We start from the raw sequence: 7,321 nt of genomic DNA, 5'->3' as shown, positions 1-7,321 counted from the left end.
TGAAGTTTTAAAATGTTAGAGGAATGAATAAAGTCAAAGGATGGAGTAGAATTTTCACATTAGTGTGAGATTCAAATCCTCAGGAGTCTTATTTAAAGATAAAGGGAACTCAGACTGACTTTATATACATTTACTTCAGTAATGGAGACTTTAGTAATGTGTCCAGTAATCATGGCAAACATAAAGTTACCCAGTGATTGAAGGCAAATAGTATAGAATGAAACCTGTCTTAGATGACAGCTCATGGGACTGGCAAAATTAGTTGCTTAATAGAACTGGCTGCCTCATAAAGGTGATGTAACTTCAGATATGGAGCAATACTTATTCTGCAAGTAGTCCCATTGAAATCAATGGAACTTCTCATGGAGTAAGGCAGGGGTAGTCAATTATTTTTTGTCAAGGTCCACATTTCTTGGTCAAGGTATAGACTCCAGAGAAAATAATTTTAAAAATATAATAATGATAATTAATAATAATAAAGTACATAAAAAAATGGGGGTCCATTCAAAAGCATCTGGTGGTCTGGATTTGGCCCATGGTCTGCCTAATGACTACCCCTGGAGTAAGGTAATACTGTGAGTAAGGGTGGCAGAATCTGGCCCTATGATTTGTACAGATTTTACTGAAATCAAGACATTTGTTTTAGAAGAAGATTGAGGAGTTTGGTGAAAAAGCATGAAGTTCCTTATGATCTATTTTATCTAACTAGTGGCCTAGGATCTTTATTAGTTTTATTGCTTAGATCAGTGGTTCTCAAATTTTTGTACTGGTGACCCCTAGCAAGCCTCTGAGTGCAATGCTCTCCCCCGCCCCCCCAAATTAAAAACATGTTTTTATATATTTATCACCATTATAAATGCTGGAGGTAAAGCGGGGTTTGGGGTGGAGACTGACAGCTTGCAACCCCCCATGTAATAACCTTGCGACCCCCTGAGGGGTCCCGACCCCCAGTTTGAGAACCCCTGGCTTAGATGGTAATTAACTGATGTCTACAAACATGTAAAGCACTAATACATTTCAAGATTTATTATGCTAATCATTTGAAATCTTTGGGATCATTCCTTGGAATTTACATCCTAACTTGACAGAGATCTAAAGAAGGAAGGGAAAATGAAACAGAATAGCTATGTAATAGAGTCATGGCAACAGCTTCATTTGAAGATTATTTTATAGAACTAATGCTGAACATAGCTGCAGAGATCTCCCCTGAAGTCTTTGCTACATAGAGTAAACAGTCTTTAGCTCCCAAAGAGAACTGCTTTTAAAGGTGATGTGCAAAAGTTGGTCAGTTCTTTTTAAAATAACTTGTGCCCTTTTATAAGGCCTGGAAGGTTTGTGTGCTGAATTTTTAATATAAAGACTTCCTTTCTCCCACATGTTTGTTAGGGATTGGAGTTAAATAAATGCTAATGAAAACAAAGCATTTTAAATAGTCTGCTGGCAAATCCTTTTCCCTCTCAATTGCTCAACATTCACTTTCTTGTGATGTCATTTCACTAGTTCTCTATTCACCATAGAGTCTTCTAGGGTAGATAATACCTGAATTTGTAATATCAAAAGCAAGCAGATTTTTTTTTCAGGGGGTAGGGGGAGGCAAACATTTTCAGATCTTCATTATCAAAGGAGCATAAAAAGATTACAAACCATTGATAAAACTTTAAAAGGGGATGGGGATTTTTTACTGACTGGTTATCAGGGGCTTCAGGAGTTCTTTTTATCCCAGCTGTTAAGGGAGCTGTTTGGCACCTCTGACAGGGCTAGGGGCTTGGGCAGGAGGGATAAGGTTGACAGATGGTCCTTAGAAGCTGAGTTATGACTGGAAGACTGTGGCTTCGTACCAGAGTCATTTGGCAGATGTTCAAAACCACTCTGTAGGGGTCATGAATTTGCTCTGTGTTCCAGGTCATTTCCCCATTAGCACTGTCCAACCCAGCTCATGAAGAAACTTTTACCAGTTTCCAAGAAGAAAAGGTCACTGCTGTCTAGGGTGGAGGAGGCTAATTGGCTCATCTGCCTTCAGTGCTGGCCTGGGTGGATCTTGAGGGTAATCCATGTTACATACTTTCTCTGATAATATTGCAATCCTGTTTCTATATGTGGGTTGCTAGTGAGAAGGGGTTATTGCAGTGTAAAAATCTTTTTCTTAGTCGTACAGCTTCTAAGATTTACTTTTATTTGGTTGTTCCCAATGACCATTTTATGCTGAAGATCTTTAAGACCCAGGTGCCAGATTCAGGAGACCAAATTCAGCCCTGGGTATCAGTGGATGCAGCTCCACTGACTTCATTTTACAGCAGGGCTAACTTTGGCCTGTTCTTCTGTCAGACGACTCTTGTTTCTCTGCCTGGTGAGGAGGCAGCTTGCATGCTGATGATGGAGCCTGTTTGCACACCTAGGAGTAAACTCAGAGCTGTGCAAGATGGTATAAATTCTGTGTTGGCAAGCAGGTTTGAGTCTAAACTGCTGTAATTTACACACTGAGGGGCCCGGGGAGAGTGAGTGTAGCAATTAGAGGAACCAATAGGAGGATGTAAGATGGTATCAGTTAAAGCATCCCACTTCTACTTTAATTTGAACCATCTTAGACTCACTTATAGACTGTGGGCTTTCCTCTACCCCAATGACAGGCTCTGCTCTGTAGAGTAGAAGAAGCTGACCTATGGTTAGGCTCTTGGCCACATTGCTTTATCCTACTTCCTACTGAACTCCCTTGATAGAATGATCATCCTTTTTCTTACCTTGTGTAGATTCACATCTACTGTTATTTTTCCAGGTAAACAGGTTGCAGATAGAAACGGGGCTCGCAGACCTCCCAGCCACAGTGGGTGTGTCTACTGGGAAGGGCAGAGCCAAGCATCTTTACAGGGGCCAATGGGCCATAAAACATAGGACTAAAAGTATCCTTTAGAAAAATGTCCATGACTTGCCCATAAAGTGGTCCAGAGATCACTGAAAATTGCTTGACCAAACAGATCTGTTTTAAGCTGTGTCTTAAAGCTGGCCATTCTTAGGCCCCGTCAGGAGGAGCAGATCCCAGAGGTGTGAGCCCTTCACTGAATATATGCTGCTGCCAGTCTTACTTGGGCCTGGGGCAGAGGCGCCTCCTCAGATAATTAGGTCTCTGGTCATGTATGTCTTTCTCCAGTGGTAATTGCCCTTAGTATTGGTGTTGAGATTCTTGGGAAGAGAGGTTGCTTCTTCAGTTAGCTATATGTTATCATCCTTGTGGGCCTTTCTTTTGTTTCATTTGGTTCACCAATGCTGCTTCTGCCTCTAAATCTAACTGAGGAGTGAGACCACAGGAGAATGGGCTGTTGGCTGCATTGCTCCTAAGAGGTGACTAAAACTTCGTAAAGCACAGCTACAGTGTGAAGGAGGAAAAAATGTGTAGTTGATAGAGGTTACTCCAGGGGACTCACTGCTGCTAGACATGTCCTCTGATCTGTGGGAAGTGACATGCTCTCTAGAGTACTGTAAATTCCTCCTTCCGTGTCAGTGTTACAACCCTGAAGCCAGAGCTCTAAGGAAACTTGAGATCCTATACTGGGGTAATAAAGATCTACAAATGGCTACCCATAAAGGATCTGCTATTATGGGTCTGGGCCATCCATGGATTTGCATGGTGCCCAACATATTTAAAATGTTCTGACTCCTTCTCTTTATTGTATAAGAACCAGAGTTTTCATACCAGAACAGGCAAGTGATGCTTCCAGCTAGATTCCTTGTTTCTGATAGCAGCCAGTGCTGGGTGTATCTGAGAGGAAGGCATAAGACCTCAGCACTGATAATGCCTCCAGTTGTACTATGCTGTATTCCACAGTGAGAGGGTCCAGATTTCTTCCTGACTCCCATGAGCCACAAAGTTCAATAACCATTATGACTTTTCCCCTTCTAGTATAACTGCAGCTACTGACAGAAATGTCTAACCATTCTTCCATTTTGCTGAACTATTTATAGCTCAATAATTCCCTAAATATTAAGATTTCAATAATCTCAGTAATATCCTTCAATCTTGAAATTTACTAAACTATTGCATCAGATATGCCCTGCAGCAGTGAGTTCCACATGTTAATTATACTAGTATGTGGGATAATGAAGTATTTCTATCTCTCTATAGCAGGTTTGAGTTTGGGCTGTGTGTCCCTCTCATAATACAGCAGTGAGCATTTCAGGTTGTTATTTAATTCTGGCAGAACTTTTAAATAATGTTCTAGTTGGTGAAAAAATGTGAACACACACACAGGAGCCAGAGTCACAGAAAGAACAATCTGATTCTGATATTCCTTTGCTCAGTACATTCACTGGCTACTGTGATATGACTAGATGAGGTTTTTGTTCAGTTTCTTTCTTTATTTAATTTAGACTTCCCTCTCTCCCCCTCTATTTTAATGTCTATTCTGGGAAATTATTGATCAAAAGGAGAAATGAGAGACACACGCACACTAATAGGCGCTAAGTACATATTGACACAAGATGTAATCAATGTGGAAGCTTAGGAAGAGCTGAATCAGCAGGGACCTCCCTGCCAAAAAACACACAACCTGTAATTTAATTTAAAAAGAAAACCTCCTCAATGTCCAGAGAAAGTTTACGGCTCTGCTCTGTTGTGTGAAAACATTAAACCAACTCTGAATGAAACTAAACAATAGAAGGGATTCATTTCTAAAGCAGCTGCAGAGCGACTGACTTTTTAATTTCTAGACACCTTTCCAAGTTCAAAGCCAGACATGAAAGGTCCCAGAGAGCTGAATATACTTGCTGTAAAGTATTTGCCACTTTATGTATTGATTTGAAATATTAGTGAAAATTAATTAGGGAAAGTTTATATTATTGTCACTTTTAATAGGTCCTTGTGTTAAATCACACACACGAGTTACAGTTGAACAGCAGTGCCTCATACCTTTCCAGAGCACTGAGTGCACCTGTACTTAAACCTTGTAAAACCATGAGATAAGGAAACATCAGCCCTGCCACACAACCTTAACTGTGCCCACTGGAGTTGGCAAGAGCCACTGGGGTTATACAGTAAGTATATTTCAGGCAGGGCTGCCCTGTAATAAGTAGATCTGAGGAACAACGAAGTCAATGTGCCTTTTTCTGTCCCCCAGAATTGTATTCTTTCATTTGTCTGCTTGCGCTCCAACTGCCCTTCAGGACAGCTGGATTGCCTGGTGTAGCAGCTCATGCTGCAATATGAGGAGGGGTGCATCCAGAAGGATCATGGACCCCTCATTTCTGTGCTGCATTACGTGGGCTGGACAATAGAAGAGCACGGTAGTCTATTCTTGCCATGTGTCTCTGGAGTTGTCTGGTAGCACATGACAGGATGCATGGAAGTGCAGATGATGTCCCAGATGGCATTACTAGACAAGGGGGAGGAGGTGGTTTGTGCAGAGTAGGTGCAATGGTGGAGTGTAGTGAGGACACAGTCTGATGGTTTCTCTTGGTGTCCCCATGTGCTGCGTGCCCCAGCACACCATGTCATCTGGAAGGATAGAGTGCCATGATGGGCAGGGCATCCCTCAAAGAGAGCAGAGTTAAGGTTGCTGGGTGGCGCTGGTGTGTACCTTAACCCTTTAGTCCCTGCTTTTCAGAGGTGCCCTTGACATCCTGGAAGGGTACGAGGCACTGACAATCAACCTTCACAAAGTTTTTGGGCAGTGAATTTCCCTTGTTTTTGAGGAAGTGATGGTAGTGAGGGGGACATGATTGGGGGCACTTGTGGAGGGCATAGGGAGTCTTCCTGGGAACACTTCACTGCCATTCAGCTACCAGCTCTGCCCTACCCCTGGCCCTCCATACCCCTAGTGAGGCTGGAGGAGCCCTGGGGAGAGAGGAAGGTGGTAAACAATGGGTAGTAAGGAGCACTGGCAGCAGCAACAGGGAGCAGAGGGAGCCCCAAACTCCACACTTCCCTCTTAGAAAAGTGGAAGAGGATCTGCATAACCCTCTGCCCCTGAGAAGGACTGCAGAGGTGTGAAGTGGCCCATTCAGCTCAACTGGTATTCTTCTACCCTGTTCCCAAAGTCTGCCTCAGACCCTGCTGTGCAATACCCCTGTTAGAGCAATTTGAATATTAAACTCAGCTCCTTACTGCAAAGGGGGGCATGATATGCGGAATCCATGGACCAAATGACTCCAGATTTGCACCACTAACTCTAGCCCTGGCCTTGAAGTGGCACCACATTGTTCTAGAGGGCTGGTTCTGCCACAACAGTTCACGTTGCACCAGGACTTCCATATGAACAGGGGTGGAAAGGATCTATGCTATCATTTTAAAATGTTCGGTGTAGTTTGTGCACTGCTTGATTTTTCTATAGCAGTTTCTGGGGACATGAGGGGGAGGAATATCATTTGAGGTTTGCCATGACTGTTTTGAACAGGGCCATCTAACACCAATTTTTCTACAGTCTGACAATTTATTTCAGACCCCACTTTCACAGAAATTACAGCACTTTGAGCTAGACAGGTGTGTGAGAGAGGATCAGGTATTGTAGAAAGCTGAAATTTGTTTTGTGTTTATTTTTCATGAGAGACATAATTTACTTCTTTGACTGATGACAGTATCCTGGCACCGCGTTAGTCAATGTTGACCTTACCCCCGGCCTTATTTGCAGCCCTCCCAGTGAGAAACCAGTACCAGCTCCCACTTTGGAATATAAAGCATTAGGTGCCTGTCTGCCCCCAGGCAAAATCAGTGTTTGTTTAACTGAGAGAGCCAGCTGGGCCTGGTGGATAGAGCAATGGGCTGGGACTCAAGACCTGGATTCTATTCCCAGCTCTGCTAATGGCCTGATGTGCGACCTTGGGCAAGTTACATCATCTCTCTGTACCTCAGTTTCCCCATCTGCAAAATAGGGATAATATCCATTGTAAAGCATTTTGAGAGCTACTTACGAAAGCACTAGATAAGAGCTAGGTATTTTTATTAATAATAATCAAATAATTTATTAGTTGATCCTAATAAAAAAATAGAACAAAATACCGCAATGAGCTGGCCAGGGCATCACAGGCTGGAATCAGAAGTGTCCACTCTGCATCATAGACCCTGTACTGCTGTCATGTAATAGAGAGTCTCCTTTAGCTCAAACAAAAGTCGATCTTGGAGCAGGAGAATCTGAGTTCTCTCCCTGCTGTGGCCATCAAGTTCTACATTGCTGTGGTGGCCAGCCTAACTGACAGCTGTGAAGTTCAATACACATTCTTTCCACTGATCTTTACATTTAAACTTTTAAATTGTTCTGCCAAGTAAATACCACTGAGTTGATTTTTTTTTTGCTCTTCATTTAATTCTTGACAGGTTTCAGAGTAGCAGCCGTGT

Source organism: Chrysemys picta, chromosome 10 (genome assembly GCF_011386835.1).
Source record: "Chrysemys picta bellii isolate R12L10 chromosome 10, ASM1138683v2, whole genome shotgun sequence".
Lineage (NCBI taxonomy): Eukaryota > Metazoa > Chordata > Testudines > Emydidae > Chrysemys > Chrysemys picta.
Note: the sequence above shows the minus strand (reverse complement) of the source record.